Source organism: Corvus brachyrhynchos, unplaced genomic scaffold (assembly GCF_000691975.1).
Source record: "Corvus brachyrhynchos isolate BGI_N302 unplaced genomic scaffold, ASM69197v1 scaffold481, whole genome shotgun sequence".
Taxonomy (NCBI): Eukaryota; Metazoa; Chordata; class Aves; order Passeriformes; family Corvidae; genus Corvus; species Corvus brachyrhynchos.
In genome coordinates this window covers 252963-270771 of record NW_008236261.1, presented here as the reverse complement: position 1 = coordinate 270771, position 17809 = coordinate 252963, and the positions used below count along the sequence as shown (strand labels likewise).

The 17809-nt window shown below is 42.1% G+C and overlaps 1 protein-coding gene across 46 annotated transcripts in view; it reads left to right on the top strand.

The window, feature by feature from the left end:
- Positions 1–17809, top strand: part of MAP2 (microtubule associated protein 2) — a 236821-nt gene that overhangs the window by 142893 nt on the left and 76119 nt on the right. Inside the window, exon 1 of one of the 46 annotated variants that reach the window (XM_017747006.1) lies at positions 16727–16870. The exons of the other annotated variants lie outside the window; for them this stretch is intronic. The gene's annotated coding sequence lies outside the window, so the exon portion shown is untranslated. Of the gene's footprint in view, positions 1–16726; positions 16871–17809 lie in introns of those variants that run through there. 46 annotated transcript variants of the gene reach the window in all.

The window sequence follows — 17809 nt, the reverse complement described above, 5'->3', positions numbered from 1 at the left end:
GGGAAATGTTGTTTTCCCTAATACAGCAGAAGTCTAGTTAATAATGCGCTCTATTTCTGCATATTGTTCACTGTATCAAGTAACAGAAATGGACAAAATAGTTCAGCTCCTTTTAAAACTAATGTAAATGCTGGCCTTAGAACAGAATTGGACCACCCTCCCCTTTCTCCCCCTAGGTTCTGAATGTTTAGATAACTGGCTTCCAGCTATCAATGAAACCACCTAGTAAAAGTGAGAAAACCTATTTCTTTCTGGCCTGAGTGAGGAAGATTTGGTAAAGTCATGAAAGTGCCTTCTCTTGCAGTCTGAAATGTATCTAGACCTTCCAGAGTCAATCTGTACTTTGAAGTACAGGACTTTCTCTTGGTTTGAGTTTCTCCTGAAGTCAGGACTTTCTCTTGGTTTGAGTTCAGCTCAGTGCTAGAAATGGTATTGCCAATTGAACTGTTTTTAAATTAAAATAATGGGTATTATTTGTCAGTGTGGGGTGGCATCCAGTGTTGGCTCTCTACTTAGAGCTTGTGATGTTTGTCACTACTCTACATACAATCTCTACCCCAACTCTCCAGCCCCTGTATTCCCTTCCTGTGGTACCATGTACCGCTAGTTTTCTCATCTTCTTGGCTCTCTGTGGAAGATTCACACACTCTACAGTGTTCTCTCAGATTCCCAGCATTTGATTATTCCTTGCATACCCAATTTGCCTTACCTGCGTTGTTTTTTCTCATTCTTCACTGAATGATCTCCATTTACTCCTTGGACCTTTGGGATCTCCTGACTTACTTTGCATTTTCTCAGCAACTTTCTGTGTCCTCTCTGCAGTGACTTGTCTCTCTCTGTAGGTTAACCAGCACCTGTTTCATCCTTTACCTGTCTGTGCTTAGATGGTTCATTCGGTCAGAGAGAGTATGTGCTGTGGCTGCATGTGAGCTCCACATCTACTGAGTAGACCACCAGGACACTGCCAGAAAGGGGAAATACAGTCTGAGTTCTTCTCTTTGTTTTTTTTCCTTCATAGAGGCATTTATCCTCTCTTTCTCTTATCCATCTGTGGATTTCCTAAGGTGGTAGGTAAGAGCTTAGAATTTTCTGTCAAGCATGGTAGAAATTGGTCAGTGTGACTGACAGTTACAAGTGTGGATAGACACAGCAGACAGGCAGAGACAGGAAACAGGAGCGCAAATAGTGTAAGAGAATTAGGGAATTTGTGCGTTGCTTGTGTGTTCACATATCTTCAGCTAAGGTGACCAGCAGAATCAAGCAGGCAGTTTACAATACTGGTTTAACATCAGGGAGAAATCTGAAGGATGTGTTGTGTATATATGGAGGCAGGTTGGTATCAGGGACTTGATGCATACCTTGTGATTTATGTTTTCTTAAATGAATTCTGGCACTATATTGTGTCATGTTTTTAATTCTTACCAAAGACAGTTCTTTATACAAGTATTTTTAGAAATGAGCATCCATCAGAAGAAATGCAGCAAGCTTTATATAGATTCCTGGAGGAAAGATGTGGGAAGTGCTGTGGAGTATCTGTGAAAGAAGTTGTTTAGAGACAACCCAGTTGTCAGGCCGGCAGCCCTATGGTGTTGAAAAAAGAATCTGCATTTTTGTTTGTTTTTATGATAATACCAACAGCAGGGACTCCTTAATGTATTTTTTAGGCTGCAACCTTCATCAGAGATTTCACATCCGTATTTTAAACTCTGGCTATTCTTGGTAGTCCTGACTGATGATTGAGAGTTTTAAGGAATCAAGGTCCCTTTCAGCAGCACCGGAGTCCTGAGCTGAGCTTTGAGGCACCCAGGGACTGGAGCTGTTTGACAGCCAGAGCTCAGGGTAGCTTTTGTGCCCCAGATCCCTCTGTTTCCCCCATGTGCTCTGGAGAACTCTCAGGCTCTGGTGTCAGTGGTCAGTGTTGTAGTCCTTCTTTTGAATCTCCTTTTTGTGGCTTCAAGTTTGTCATGCTGCCTTCAGGCAGATGCTGTGTCTGACAAATGTCTTTTCTTGAACAAAACTTCCTGAAATCTGGATCCAAAGGGTTTGGTTGGGAGCCAGAGCATCTTTGCCCATGTGGAAGAGACAGCCCTTGTCCTGAAAGGTCTGCAGCATAAATAGGCAAGTTACACACTGTGTAAATATTGTAATACATGTTTTACAGCTGGGAGAACTGAGGCATGGGCTTGTTTATTCATAAGTTCAAGTAATAGTGCCAGGTGACCAGCAGAAGCCTGGACTAATTCTAATCTTGGATCTCAGTGCCTCAACCATAAAACTGCTCTGCCTTTCTAAAGATCCTTGTGATTGTAGGAATATCTGTATTAGACCACAATTGGAGAAGGAAGAAAACCTCTTTTTGAGTGAAATAATCTTGAAGGCACTTCCACTGGTGCATGAAATTCTTCAGCCCTTAGTGAACTTTAGCAAATTCTATGCAGGTAATGCCCAATGGAAGAAGACAAATTACCAGAATATAATAAATTAACAATCATCCATAGAAGAGGTGAGACAATCATGGTCTTAGCAGTCTATAGATAATAAGAGGGAAATCTCTTTATTTAAAGTTTCTAATGTTACTAATCTCCTGGTAAATCCATGCCTATGAAGGGTAAGTCAAGCTTTTTCTTAAACGCAGTGGTTTTTTGTCAGTGGGAGGTTTGGATGACCATAAGCATTATTCTTCTTCTATTTGTAACTCTATGGGGGCATGATCCCAGAGTCACTGCAATTAGCAGAAAGAAAGAGAGAAGGAAAGGAGGAAAAACAGTAGAGAATTATGCTATTGAGCCAAGCAGTTGTCTGAGCTGGTCCTGCTGGCCTAAACTGGCACAGGCACTGTGTTGTGGGTCATCTGCATGAAAGCAGGTTGCACAGAGCTCAGCCATGGCTGATGTCATTCTGATTGTTCTGTGTGTACCAGCTCAGCCCTCTTCTTGTACCTCTTTGCACCATGTCTCATCCTCTGATATGATATGCCCGTGGTCTTCTGAGTATATAGGGTCAAGCTTTGCTCATGTTTTGCCTGTGTGGTGTACAACCCATGGAAGTTGGTGGGAGTCAGTTCTGTACGTGTGCAGGAGCAGGAAGGGGTTGACATGGAAGCTCCAGGCAGTCAGTGGGTACAGATTTGCAGGTGGGATAAATCAAGGTAGTTCTCTTGACCTCAATGAAATTACCTGTGATAGATGCTCCTTAGAATTCTTCCCCAAAATATGACTGACAGTGATCTAAAAAAATCTCCTTTAGGATCTTGCTGAGTGGGAGTTATCACACTCTCCACGTCTCATGTTCTAAGTTCCAGCAAATACGCTTATATTTTTTTGCATGGCTGAGAGCCTCTAGTGTCACTGGAAGATGTTTGTGCCTCCCCCAGCCTAGGGGGTATAATCTCCCCATGCAGCCTGTGTGATTCAGATAAGACATCTCCATCTTTTAGGGTATCCCCTGCTGCTGGTGCATGGATTTGTTCCCTCCTCTGGTGGAACTCTTTATCATCTGTGATGCTTAACTCATGACAGGTGAAAGTGCAGCTGCAAGTGCACACGTTACACGTAACATTCGAAATGGAGAGACCAACTGTTAATGTTGTGTAAAGATGCAAGTGAAGAACTGGGAGAGCCTCCCTGCTCCACTGAAGCTATATCAAAAGTCTATTTTATCCCCCTTGTTTCAACTCAGTTTACATTTGCTTTTTGAGAAGGTGGGATCCAGGGTTTCTGGCATAGGTCATGTTCATGCCATCTCTCTCTGGCTGATAGATTTTTCCTCATGGAGCTGCTGCTTTTGAAGCCTGAAGGATGCCTGATGCTCCAGTATGGACAGTGTTGTGGAGAGGGTGATTGATCTTTCACAGGGAAATTAATTCTGTTCTCACCTTCAATGAGATACAGTCTCGCTGGTCTCTTAATTACAATAGCAATCGTTTCCCTGCTGTGGAGGAGTATAAATGTATTTTAAGAGAGAGCTTTGTGACATGACTCCTTTTGAGTAAGTGGCTAGTAAGTTGTTCTGATCAGAGGTGTGAATCTCTTTCCCCATTCTTGCCCACCACTGCCTGCAGGCCATTCCTACCATCTGCATCAGTTGTGGCATTTAACACATACACTGCTGGCCAAGCTGCTTGGTGTGATTTATTACTGGCTTTTGTTTCGGCCACGGTCTAATTGTCTGATTTGACTTGGCTGAAGTCTTGGGGTGCAAACTCTGGCTTCTAGTCAGACTAGTCAGGAATGCAGCGTCCATGTCCATTAATCCGAACATAAGACTGTAAATTAAAAAAAAAAAGAAAACAAAAAAACCAAGAACCCTAGAAGATACAGTGCTACCACTTGAGTTTCTAGAAGTATATATATATATATAAAAATCAGCATAAATTTATAAAGCTAACAAATTGGTAAGATGAAGGGGAAAGCAGAGTGTTTCATAGCTTTGATTTATCTCATATATCAACAAAAAGCCTTTTTGTCCTGGGTAGCTGTCAGAGTTGCCCTCACATTTAAGATACATGTAATCGTCTGGTTTTCAAATCAAACCTTGTATCATGGTGCAGAACATGTATGTGTGCTTTATCTTCCTTGAATGGAATATTGTATGAAAGTACTGGACAACAACCAAACTGTCAGGTAAACTTTTTCCAGAATAAAGTATTCAGCAAAATATATCTCTCTGGGTATCTCTGCTGCCTCTTACTGCAGAGGGCTGGGGAGCTTGTGAGAATGCTGCAATGCAGCAAGTGTACTACCACTGATTAAAAGTAGATTTTTGGTTTTTGTTTTGTTTTGTTGTTGTTTTTACCCCCTTTCTGCAAGCTTGTGGGTGGCATTTTAATCAAGTTCTCATGGTAACAAACATAATTTAAAAGCATCAAAGCCTACAAAATTAGGCTTTTTTCTGTATGTGCTTGAGGTGGGTGTTCAAGTCATTACAACTGCAGTGATGCTGGTTATTTCAGGGTTTCTGGTGCAGAGATGACAATGGAAGTAAAATGGAAGCAGGTGTTGCTAAATGCAGAAAACATTCATCATCTTTTTACCGGGTTCTATTGTTGCCCTTTCTGTAAAGAGGGTGCAGTTAAAGTAATGTGTAATGTACTCCTTACGTTGTTATTTCATTTAGATGTATTCCAGCATCACAGTTATGCCGTGTTTGTAATTTCTGGGGGAGGCAGTTTTATTGACTGATGTTTTGATTCATTATTGCAAGCATGAGCCCCCATCAGAGCACACATGAAAATGCTTGAGAAACTGTGGAATTCTGTGTGGAGTTATCATGTATTTCTGCATATAGGAAGAAATGCAGAGAAAAACAACAAGAAGGGGTTAAAATGAAATCATGAAGGATCTGATTTGAATGCCTCATCTGTTAATAAATGATCTTGAATACATGACTAAAACATGCTAACTCATGGAAGTCGGTTGTGTCTAGTGCTTCGCCACGTGTGATGTAAATGTGTTCAGTTGTGTTTGATGCTGTATTGCATCCAATAATTTTATAGTGCCGTGTATTTGCAGTCCTGTAAATAGTCAGTGACCAAGGTAATGCAGGTCAGTAATCCTGTGGGGGGTGTTGGAAAATTTAAGATACAGCTCACTCTTAGCTGCTGAGAAAAAAACTTGATTTACAATGAGAAAATGTACTGGGTGTTTCCAGCTCTGAATGCTGCACTGATCATCCCTAATGTGAGCTCTTTCTGTACCTTTCTGGCTGCAGGAGATTGTTCTGGTATGATAAGGAGAGCTTTGGACAGTGTTCATAAATCTTCCTGTTGTCTTTGGAAATCTTTCACATTAGAGCCTCCTGGGGTTTTGAACAGGTAAATCAGTAGAGAAAGCAGTAAAAGGTCAAGAGCCAAAGAAAATAGAGCCATGTTGAGTTTCATGCTAGGGAACAAAGAGAGCAATGAAATATTAACTATGCAGAGAGAACTGATTATACAGTAACTTCCTATCACCTTTGTGTTCATTTAGTATTGATAGAAACGGTCTATTTAAAAGCATGCCTTAGTAGTTCCTTGCTGTGGCTAAGGGAAGAATACCACCTGCATTTCAGAAGCTGCAGGTGGTTATGAGCAATGGTCCTTGGAAGCTGTACAATGAAGTGAAGTGCACTGCATTCTTCAAAGCAGCATATCATTTGAATGGTTGATGTCTGAAACATCAACTCTATTTTTTAAACGGTAAATTTTTTTCACTGATCATGGGCTTTATGTCAGATACAATGAACTGGATATTGTAGTCTTTATTAATCTGATGTTGACAATATGCACTTCACAAGTAAAGCCCTCTAAACTGATTGGAAATTTGAAGAAAATTGAAATGTCTTGAGGACTGCAAAAATTTGCTTCAAGAAAAATCTCCTGACTATTTTTAATATTCACAGAGGAACACTGACAAAGCACCAGAGTAAATCCTCTCTGAAAATCTTTGCCAATTGGCATGCACACAGTAGGGTTTGATCCTAGCAGTGTTTCAGGAAAAGGAGCTTTTAGGATTTCATTATTCTAGTTTCTGCTGCAGCCCCATGCATGTAAAGTGTTTCAAACTGGAAACAGCTAAAAGAACAGCAGCAAAGTCATTCTTTTTATAACATGTAAGTATTCTGTCAAAAAAAAAAAAAAGTGGTTTTCATAATTTCTTTGGTTTTGACAATGTGTATGTAGAGTACCCCGTGATGGTGGAAAATACTTTGATATTCTACCCTGTAAAAAGGCCTCCAAATGCCACATCAGCCTAATGAAGTGCAGACATCAGGTGTGGGGTGGGAGAGAACTATGACAATCTGTGAATTGATCAGGAAGTCTCTATCCCTGAACCTGTGTCTTCATCTGCATTTTCATGGCTGTAGAGGTGTTTCAGAGATGAGTGTGAGGCTGGACACGGGCTGCATGCTGAGGCACATCTTTTTGTGTGCCTGGAGAGGGGATAAGAGAAGTGAAATTGAAGAGGGACACATTGGCACAGGTGCAGTTAGTTTGTATTTTACTGAATTTACTGCCTGTTTATTCATGGGTGCATTCTCACAGTTTTGATGGGGATGGTCTTTTGTTTCAGATGGTACCAGTCTAGATGCAGAGAAAGCAATGGTGGTTTATTGCTTCTGATCATTTTTGGAGGTGAGGAGGTCTCTGGGCTTCAGAACAAGGTGTCCTGCTGTTCTGCATGGTGTCCGTTGCACAGGCTGTTAGGAACCTCAATATGACTCTTTGTGCTACAGCCTGGGCACTATCCAGGACAAACTTTGTGCCAGGGCTCAGGCTGCATAAATTCAGGTCATTTTGCACCTTTGAGACTGGATCTGGGGCAAGTATCTTGCTGCCTGTTACTCAGCACTGGCTTGCTGAGAGATTAGGGGGAGGCCTTGGCATGGTGTGCCCCTTTCAATGGCCGGGACCTGCCTGGGGACAGCAGATAAAATTAGCTCCCTCTCCTTTGCTTATGGTCTCTGGAAGAGGAGAAGAAAGCATGTGCTTTAAAAATCAGAGGAAACCAAAGTTAGAAAACATGGCCAAGAACTTGTGAAGCAGGGAGTGAAGGGCAGAAGAGACAGTTTTGATAAAAGATGTGTGGGGAAAGGTGAGGATGGGAAAGCAGTGAAATAGAGGTAGGTTGTAGAGAGGAGCTGAATGGGAGAGAAGTCTAGGAAGGAAAGCTGGAAGTTAATAAAGGAACGGGAATGAGGAAACTGCTGCTTGGGATGCAACCTGCAGGAGAGGACCTGGAAGTGGACATTGGTGTGGGAAGGGTAACACTTGCAAAGTCTGCAGTGGTGAAAGCTGCAGACTGGACAGTAAACATGGACAGACCCTGGGTGAGGGACTGAAGCCCACGGGGCAATGGCTGGGCACCAGGTGCAGTAGGTACTGGAATAATCTAGACAGAGGGAATGGGAAGAATAAAATATGTTTCTTGAACTAGGCAGTAGCCTACATATACAGAAGGAGACCCCGTTAGGATTACGCAGTCAACCCTCTTTTCTTTCACAGCTCAACTCCTGAGGTAACTGTGCAACCTTAATGGCATTTCAGATAGCTTTGTATGTGTGATAGATTTTGACACACCTAGACAAAGTCCGATTTGTGACAGTTACTTGTTTTGCTCCTTTTGCATTATTGGCAGTTTTTAGTATGCTCTATCAACAAAAGCAGAACAAAACTTTCCATTCCTAAACAAATAAAGTTAAGCACTACCCAGGTGTGTATATTCAAACTGAGTTTTGTTGCTGCTTGATAGACAGTGATTTATTCTGTAAGTTTTATGCCCTGAGCTTTCAGAAATACACTGCTTTTCATTGTGAAGCCCTGCAGAAGTCTGGCAGTAATAATTAGCAAGCCATAAAAATCGACCTGATTTGTGGGAACCACTGAAGAATGCAAGGAGACATTTCTGTTCAAGGAGCTAGGAACAAAAGTGCATGGTTACTGACCCAGTCATGTCAGACCTAAATTTTGAGGGAATCCCAAGTGATAAGTGTTCTGAAGTCTGAATACTGCCTATTCATTCAGCCCTTCTAGCAGAGTGAATGAATCATCTTTTCAACCAGAGACAGTCCCTCTGGGTCAGAATCGAGGTCATTGGTGGGACATGTGTTTCAGACTGCTTGCCCTACATGAAAAAAAAAACATACACGACTTTGCTTACACCATTGGAGCTTTGAGCCTCTCAGCTATAAAACATTTACACACACTATCTCATCAGACCTCTTTGCAATTGGTGGCTCTGGATACATAACCAGGTCTTTCTAGAAGGGCCATTTGTCTTCCTTGTTGCTTATGTTTTGTTCCTCTTCTGCAGCACTCCTACTGCAGAGCACTTTTCTTAGCTGATCTTCCTGGTGATGTCCCCCACCTTATAATTACCTCAGTGTCACTGTAGACACCTCAGTGCTGCCTCTAGATTTTTAACATGAGGTGATCGTGTTGATTCCACAGAACAAGTTGAAAATGGGCACCCCCTTTCTTCATGTAGTGAACCAGCTCTGTGCAAGTAGCAAGATGTGGTCTGCAGAGCCTGTTTTGCTGCATCAGCAGAGGGATATGGAAGAGCACAGGTCTGGGATTAATGTTGTGTTTCAGTTAGAAACTTATCAGACCAACAAAGCTGTTCATTTGCAAGAGCCTGCGTGATCAATAGATGCTTTTCATTTGCAGCGCAATAGTCTATGTCATACAGTGTATTTTCATTAGAAGTTGTTAAACATTGTGATGCTCAGAGAGGGGATGTGACATTTCATCACACTTAATGGCCTTTAAAAATGAATGACAAGAAAAAAAATCAATTGAAGTCAATATTAAAATAGCAAACAAAGCCTCTAATCCACGTTAGAGCTACTTATTATTTATGTGGTAAAAACATTGCTTTTCCCAAAAAGGCTCAGATGAGAATCCATGGGGAAAACAATGAAAGGAAAGTTCAGAGTTTGCTTTGGAACCTGTTTAAAATTCCATCATGCACCACCTGCTGCACAGTGTAATTCCGTACAGTGGGAAGAATCATCGCTGTATTTATTTACTGGGAGCCAGTCACCAGTGAGTTCTGTTCGATGCACTGTAGCACTCTGTGGAGAGAGGATTGTTTGTTTCTTCTGCTTTTCTTCTCCCTGCACACTTGTGTGCATTTTTGTAAATATTTATCCCGTTCCCTTCTTTCTCAGGATGAAGAGTTAGCATGTCTAGTCATTCCTTTCACAGAAACTTCTCCAGATCTTTTATCATCCTGGTTAAGCTCTCTGTACCTTTTCCATGTCTACTTTCTTTCATTTGTGATTAATAATTAATGTTTTCAGGCATCCTAAACGAACATTGGCATTAGTGCTGCTGACAGACTTTGCGAAAAAAAATGTACAGAGAAATTCAAGATGAATCCAGGATCCAGGCTGGATCCTGGGTGCCTTTCAAAAAAGACATCAGAAGCCCTCGAGCACGTGTGAATATTCTGTGTCCATCAGTGCTCTGCATGACCTATTGTACCTGTTGTACTTTTTATGTCTTGACCTTTTAGTGGAAATCTCTAACTGCAGTCCATGGAAGGACACAAATAGGCTACTTTCCGTGTCCAGAAAGTCACCTTTGGGATACTTTCTGTGTGTAGTACAGAGCATTGGAAAAAGCGTGATGATGTGGATCCTCATAGACATGTAGGCTCCAATGGAAATCACCAGAACTGTGTCACTTTGTAGAGACTGCATCGGAAAATGCCGATGTTTGGCTTAAGCTCTGTGGAGCTCCTTGTTTCTTCACATGGAGCAGCTCGTGCTGGCCGCTGCTCATACCAGGAGTCTAGACTGGATGGATTGATTGGAGATCAACCTAGATTTCCTCCTTCCCACTGTCTGTCTGTATTAAAACAACACACGCCATGGCTTGGGGTTTTTCCAGACCTTTTCCTTGGTCAATGTGCTCTTCAGTCTCATCCTACCCTTCTTGACATGCTGTTTCTTCATCCAATGCAACTTTCTTACCTTTCTCTACTCACTGCCCCTGGGCTTGTTCAGTACCTCCCACAAACTCATTCACTCTTCATCTTATCCCAGGAGCATGCCGCTGACTTCACATTCATCAGCTCCCTAGCCCTGGGTGGCAAGAAAAGGGGTGGCAACCGAACAAGGTTAAACTCAGCCTGTAGAAAGAATCAGGTAGTTGCACGCACCTACGAGAGCTTAGGGAGGAAATGAGTCTCTGGAACAGGTCTTTGCTATGACAGCAAATCCTGCAATTAAGATTTCAGAAAGGCTGACTCAGTGACTTGGTTCCTGCTCATGCTTTAGATATCTTAATTTTCTAAGTTCAAAAACCCAAGGAGTTAAAACTTAAACTAATATCACTGTAGTTAAGGTACAGGCTGGGGCATATATACTCCTCTTTCACTTCCAGTGCACATTCCAAGAGCTTAATTGAAGCACTTTTGAAGGAAAAACTTCCTCTGAAAGCAAGAGCTGCAAAATCAGCTCCTGTGGCTCCAAGTTCCTTCAGTACTGTCTCTGTCCTCCCTGGCCTCTTGTTTCTCTGCCTGAACAGGCTAGACAGTGACTGCCTGCTTTATGTTCTTTTGTAGGTCGATTGAGTAAGAATTTGGCAAGGTAAACCTACCACATGATAAAACTATATCCCAAATATTGTGATTTTACTGTCTATAGCATTTAGAGCACAGAAGATTAGATTTAGAACACAGAAGATGTGTATTCTCATTTTGAGATAGGGAGAGATTATTTTATTTGCCAGGGTATACAGTCATGTGTCATACAAGTGGGTGGCTGAGTGTGGACAGCATATTTTTAAGTCATACAAGTATAAGGGTGTATTTAATTTAAAAGAAGTCCTTTATTTGTAACATCATTAGTTAGAGAATAGTATGAAGGGATGAAATAATCCTACCACTTCTGACCAAGGTTTTGCAGTACAACAGGTATTCCCTAGGAAAGAAAATTCTAGCACTAACTAATCCATGCCAAGTTTGCTGTAAATATAGAAACAAGCTGAATTTGTGAATAACCTCTTTCCCGATCAGTTTTCCAATGCTTTGTCTCCTTATTTCTATTTATTTATTTACAGTTTGAAGCTTTGGGCCACAGCTAAAAGCTTTGACTCCTGTTGGTTATAATGGGTTCCTGGGCCCTCTAAGGTTTCCTGACCATGAAACTGAGAATCAAAGCCACTTAAGTGAGTCTGGGTATAGGGACCTGGGCACCAACTTTCTTCTGCCTGATTCTCTTTTTCAGCATGAATAAACAATGTCTCTGGTGGACAATGCAATGCTTTTACTTTACTGTGTGCTTGGCGTGATTGTCTAGTGTGTCTGAATGTTAGGAAGTGAAGCTCAAAACACAGCAAAAGAATAATCTGCTGCCATTGACTTGGGGAGGAAACCTCTTTCACATGAGCAAGAATTTTTACCCAAAAAAGCTGGAGCAGCACATGGCCTTGAAGATCCTTTCCTGTTATCACCTTCATACTTCATTTTAGCATCATCATCTTTATGCTGCTTGTTCAGTTATAGAACAATTGACCGTATTCCTTTAATTCAGCATATGGAAGAACAGAATTAAGTTAGGATGGCAGCTGGATCAGAAACTCCACCCCTGGATCCCCTTTTGGGTTCTTGGCTTTGGAGAGGGTGAAGATAGCTGTGTTTCAGAATTCTACTGTAGGCCGGTTCTCCTGCATGTATTTAGAGGGAAAAATCTGCAGAAATTAGCCCAGAACATATGTTTTACCCTTTGTAGTAGCTGACATGATGACATTCCCAAAGACAGCATCTGGGTTTTTTCAAAGATCATGTTGTAGCAGGGGTAGAATTAGTTCTCAAAGGTAGGTAAGACCTTTGAAAAATCAAAATATGCAGACACATTTACAGACGCAGCATTTATTTTTTTTTTTTATGATTAAAAGCTCACTGAATAAACTCAAGATCATGTGTAAATATGTCATGCTTGATGAGATCTTGGTGAAACCAGAAGAAATAAGGGTTGTGTCAGTAAGTTATGTATGCAGAGAAGGCAAAGACGTACCAGTGTAGTTAAAGTGCTTATTATGGATAAATGAGATTTTGTTCGTGTGTTTTTGCTTAGCAGACAAGTTTGTAGCACGTCTGCTGAATGGTCCAGTTTGCCTCACCTGCATGAAGAGCAGCTCCCTTGCAGCTGGCAAGAACAAAGACCTGTCCTATGTGGAGAATAAGCAAGTAATATATTAGCATAATTAATTAATTCCTCACTGCCTAATGTGAGCTGTCATCCATCCTGGAATCTCTTGAGACAAGATATGCAACATCAAATCAATGTGTCTTAGCAAGGTCAGTGGGGAAAACAAACCCTTAAGATTTTCGCTCCAGCCTTTTTGTGGGTTACCTTTACCAGCCCCTGTCCAAATACAAGTGCTGATCAACTGTAACTTGAGGGCAAAGGAAGCACATAGCTATGTGGCCTGCTTGCAGGATCTGTGGCAAATACCCAGTTTGGCTGACACTTCTTCAAAAAACAGGTTTGAAAATGTGAGGCTGAGAATTAGAAGATTGTAGTGTGTATTATATGCTGTAGTTACTTTCTGTACCTGTGCAATAAATAAGAAGACGATGACCTTGTCTCAGCTGTTTATAAGCACTGAAGGTTATAATGGAAAAGGCAGTGGGGAGGGGAGCCAAGCATTCAATGTTCATTTTTATTAGCCAGCCAAGGTTTTAGCTGGCCAAACTTGTGGAATGTGGGCAGCATTGACAGTGCTTTTAGTATCATGTCTTTGTGAGTATTTCTAGTAGTTCTACCTTGTTTTCCCTAGCCTGCAATGGCTATATCACATTGTATACTTCTTCCCTGACTGATGAAGAATTTTCCTCCTTAAGTAGTATTTTGAGTACTCTTGTCTTATATAGCCCATCCTCCAACTCAGCTGTGGTGTTGTCATGGGTCTTCAATTGCCTTCTTACTGAGGTTTGAAGTGACTGTGGTAAGAGGGAAATACAAAAAAAAAATTTTCTTCTTTTGGATTTCCTGGGTGCAATCTGAATCATCTTTTGCCTTCAAAATCACCTCCATAAACTAAAGCTTTCCTCTGTTCCTCTTAGCTTTTTGAAGAATTGTTTGTAATAAATGGGGCAAATCTTTTATAATTACTTTGGGAGGAAAAACAGACTGTAAAAGTACAAATAAGGACTGAGTTGTTGAGTGTTTATTTCATTAAGCCTTCATTATAGAGCTGAAAATCTCTAAGTGTACTGTGAAGAAAGGTTTAATTTCCAGTTAGATTATTACAGTGTTTTAAAGAACAAGGGGGTTAGAAGACAAAAGCTGTGCAGAGGGTGACAAAGTATTTCAGTTGGGAAAGCGATCCTCTGTTTGGTGTGTGCACTCTGAGCAATCGTATGTAGCAAACCAGTGAACTGAATTCCCTTTGAAAAGCCTTAAGAGGGCTTTGAATGTTTCTCTGTCTGATCATACCCCAAATGACTTCATCTGACACAGCCCTTGGAGCTAGTGCTGTTTGTTTATGGTGGGTTTTAATGTGCCTTCTGCACTGGGGGTGAAAAGGCTGATGTAGCTACATATGTTGGTGAATCTTTTTCTCTGCCAGAACTGAAGTCAGAGCCTTGGCACAGGTTGTTTAGATGGCTGCTGGCTAAGGGCTGCAGAGCCTCCTGTTTCAGACAAGCCTGCCAACTGCAATGCCTTCTCTGAAGTGCATGGTGCCCATTTGAAATTGTGCTTGGTGGAAAAATCAATGTAGCATGTCTGGCTTTGAGATGCTCCCCTGAGAGGAACCCTGTCCTTGTTCAGGCATTGTTTCAATGAGTCTCGTGGAAACAAAAAGCTGAGAAATTTGGGAGCTGCCAGGAAGCTTCCTGGCTTCCCAGAAGCACTCCTTCCATCCTTTAGTCCCTCCAGCTCCCTTAAGGCAGGAGAGATCTCAGGTAGGATTGAGCAGAAACTGCTTTCTCTGTTTCCTGATCAGAAGACAAGGCTGTCTTTGTGCCTCATCTTAAGATGTGCAGAACTGTACGCACTTTAATCCAGGGACACTTATGTTTCTTTGTGTTGGCACCTGCACTAACTGCTATGGCTTCTTTGGCGCTTTTCCCATCCTTACTGCGGACCAAATTTATTGGTAATAAGTTATTGCTGTATTTCATGTTTCAGGTGTCACTTGTCAGTTGTCATGGTGCTGTTGTTATGGTTACCATCTCCTTCACCAGCTAAAATGCCTTTCCTGTATCCTGCAGGAAGCAATTGTGATAGGAATGTGGGGGTTCGTTGGAAAGGGTTGGTGTTAAAGCAAGAAGGTGTGTACAGAAATTCTTTTTGTCTAGAAGTGAGCTCTATGGTAGATTTTTTATTGGGGTTTTTTTCAGTCACAAGCTGCTAGTACCATGATGTCACCATTTCAAGAGAGAGGGGCACTCAGTTTTACATTTCTGGAGTTTGAGCAAGTTGATATATGGTCCCTGAGCACAGGAGTGAGGGCAGCCCTCCAAGCTGGGCGAGAATGTCTCAGAGGGGAGCATCCAAGAGGAGTCAGCTCAAGTGCTTTTTGACAGCCCAGAGAAATGAACACCTTCCCAAGGGAGTAAAGAGTAACAAGTGAATGGCTCATTCTTGTACCTGTGCCTGTGTTCTGCATTGGGACAGACATGCTTCCTACCAGTGGAAATGGAACATGCTGCATCTCATCCCTCCTGTACAGCACCTGGGTGCACCACCTGGCCGAGCAGAGTTTGAAACTCAGCACAGAGCAGGGCTTGGTCAGATAAACATTTCCCCAAGTGAAAGCATTCCACTTTCTTTAGGAGCTGGACAATTTCTGCAGCGGGATGACCCCCCCTTCCCACCTGCCCGGCTCCACTGGTGTCCAGCTCAACTGCTGGGAGCTCTGAAAGGGGTTTAAATCTCTGCTGTCCCGGGCCTGGACACTGTGCAGGAACTTGTCTCAGCTGTGCCAGTGCTGCAGGTCTGATCCACTGCTTTTGAGGCTGCAGCCATCCCTCGTTCTTGGCTCTGGCAGGCATGCAGACTGTGGTTCATTTTCTTCATCTTCCCACAGTAAGCCTCTTTTGTTCAGCCTCTGGTCCAGGCGCCATCCATTATTTTTCATTTGTTTCGTAATCCAAGGTACAATCAAAAGGGTTGTCTACAAAGAATATGTGCCTATTGACTAACTGCAGTGTGGAAATGGAAAAGCCTTTACAACCCATGAAATGCTAGTACAAGTGCAAGGAAATGAACACTGCCTGCATTTTTAAGGGATGCAAGGTGTTGCTTAAGGGAATGGTCTTGCTCCTATTGTCAAGAAAGAGGGATCTAGCTGAAAGCTAGTAACTCAAGCAGTGGACAAGGAAGAAATAAGTTGTATTTGTTATAAAATACCAGAGAAATTTGTTCATCGTTTATTAGGCTAGCGAGGTAAAGTGGCTCCCATGGAGAGAATGTATAATTCTCTCAAATAATATTCCATATTACTGCAATTACAGCACTTAGACATTTAGCATCAAGTGTAACTTTGATTAATCGTTTTGTGGCTTCTGGACCATGACTGTGTTTAGGAAGCTGACGTGGTTCCCATTAGACACCATGAGACTCTCCCTATCCTTGCTATGTTCTGTCATTCTGTTTGAGCAATGTGAAACACACCACTCACATCTGAAAATAATCACATTAATTTGAGAGATGTTAGCTGAAATGCAGGAGTGAAATGGCATCCAAAATTTGCCTTCTTGTTTTGTGAATGTGTGGAGAGTCCACGAAGAAGACAACAGCATTGGTAGGGTTTGTGTACTGCATACCACAGCCTGAGCTTTTGAAGGTGGCAGGAGGTTATTGGAACTTGTCCATCTAAATTTCCCACTAAATTGCCTCTTGTTTCTATTCCGGCCTCCTGATACCTACCTGCTTTCCTTGGTTCTTCTAGATGTAAGCTGTTAGTAAGTTAAATTTACTGGTGAATTCCATTGGGACCTTTTAAATCACTGTGCCTAGTATTTAATATTCAGATCCATCATCCCCATTGTACAGCTGGTGCATGGTCATGAAATTTCTATTGTTGTGTTATTTACCAGTGTAAGTTCAATAGCACCCTATTTATGTATAGTGTAACTCATTTTGAAGATATCTTAATTTCTTGTTTAATTCTTGGTGCCCTTCTTTCTGCAAAAAATTACAAACATGTCACCTCATTAATTTCTTTTCTCTGAAAGAAATTCTCTGAATCTCTTAAATTTCTTTAGAAAATCTCTTCTAGGCAGTCTCGTTGAGGAGTTTTGGAAGCCGTGGACACCTGAGGTCATTAGCCACATCTGTGCACCCTAGCCTGCATCTGCGGAGTAATCCCCTCCCTCTCCTGGCTCTGGACTTGGACACAGCTGGGACTCAGGGCAACTGAGTCAGTGCTCTGGTGCGTCTGAGCTAAATTGCCCTCTGGGAAACAGAATTTGGTGCTGGAGCCATACAGCGGGCATACCTCCCCTCTCTTTCCCACTGTGCTCAGGATCTGGCCATACCCCCAGTTTGTTTTTATTTTTTGAGGAGTGTGTTGTCTCTCCCTTAAGGAACGTCCAGTGATAATTTTTGCTTGAGCTAGAATTGTAGCTCTTCCTCTGTGTATCCAGGTGGCTGTTTCTCTTAGCTGATGAATTAGCTTCCCTGAAACTAAATACCCTAATTTCACTCTGAGTGAGCTCATGGATACAAGAGCAGGTAAAAACATGGCTTGAAGCAGGAAGGCAGGCTATTTGCAAAAGTCTTCAGTATTGTCTTATTCTGTTGTCTTAAAAAGTAAGACATTTGTAGAAAATTCATCCATTTATATGCAAAGGCAGTGTTAATATAACACTAAGATGATTCTGGACAGCTAGCACGACAGGAAATGTAACTCAGCATTATCTTGGGTTTTGCATATCATGGCCTCATGCTGTATGACTGTGGGTGATTTGCTGTGCACGGAGTTCAAAGCATTCGGGCTTGGTTCAACCCAGCCATGGCAGTGGGAGCCGATGTCACATGAAAGAGCTTATGGATTAATAAATATGTGGAGAAATAATAAATATGTGTAGAGTGCCTGCAAAAGGAGGAGGTAACTGCAGCATCAGACTAACACAGTTCTGTGCTCTGTGCCCTCGATCAGAGAGTCCAGCTGCGTTGCTTCTGTGCATCGCAGAAGTGACCTCGGCATCAAGAAAGGCGCTGGCTGGGAGCGCTCGCTGGCTTCTTTGCAGAGGAGACACGGCAGGAGCTGACGATATCGGCTCACGTTAGTTCGGAGATAAAGGAAGACAGAGGGGGTTCTGGTAAGGCTTCTAACAGGTTTATTGTCAGAAGTTTAGCAACCAGAACA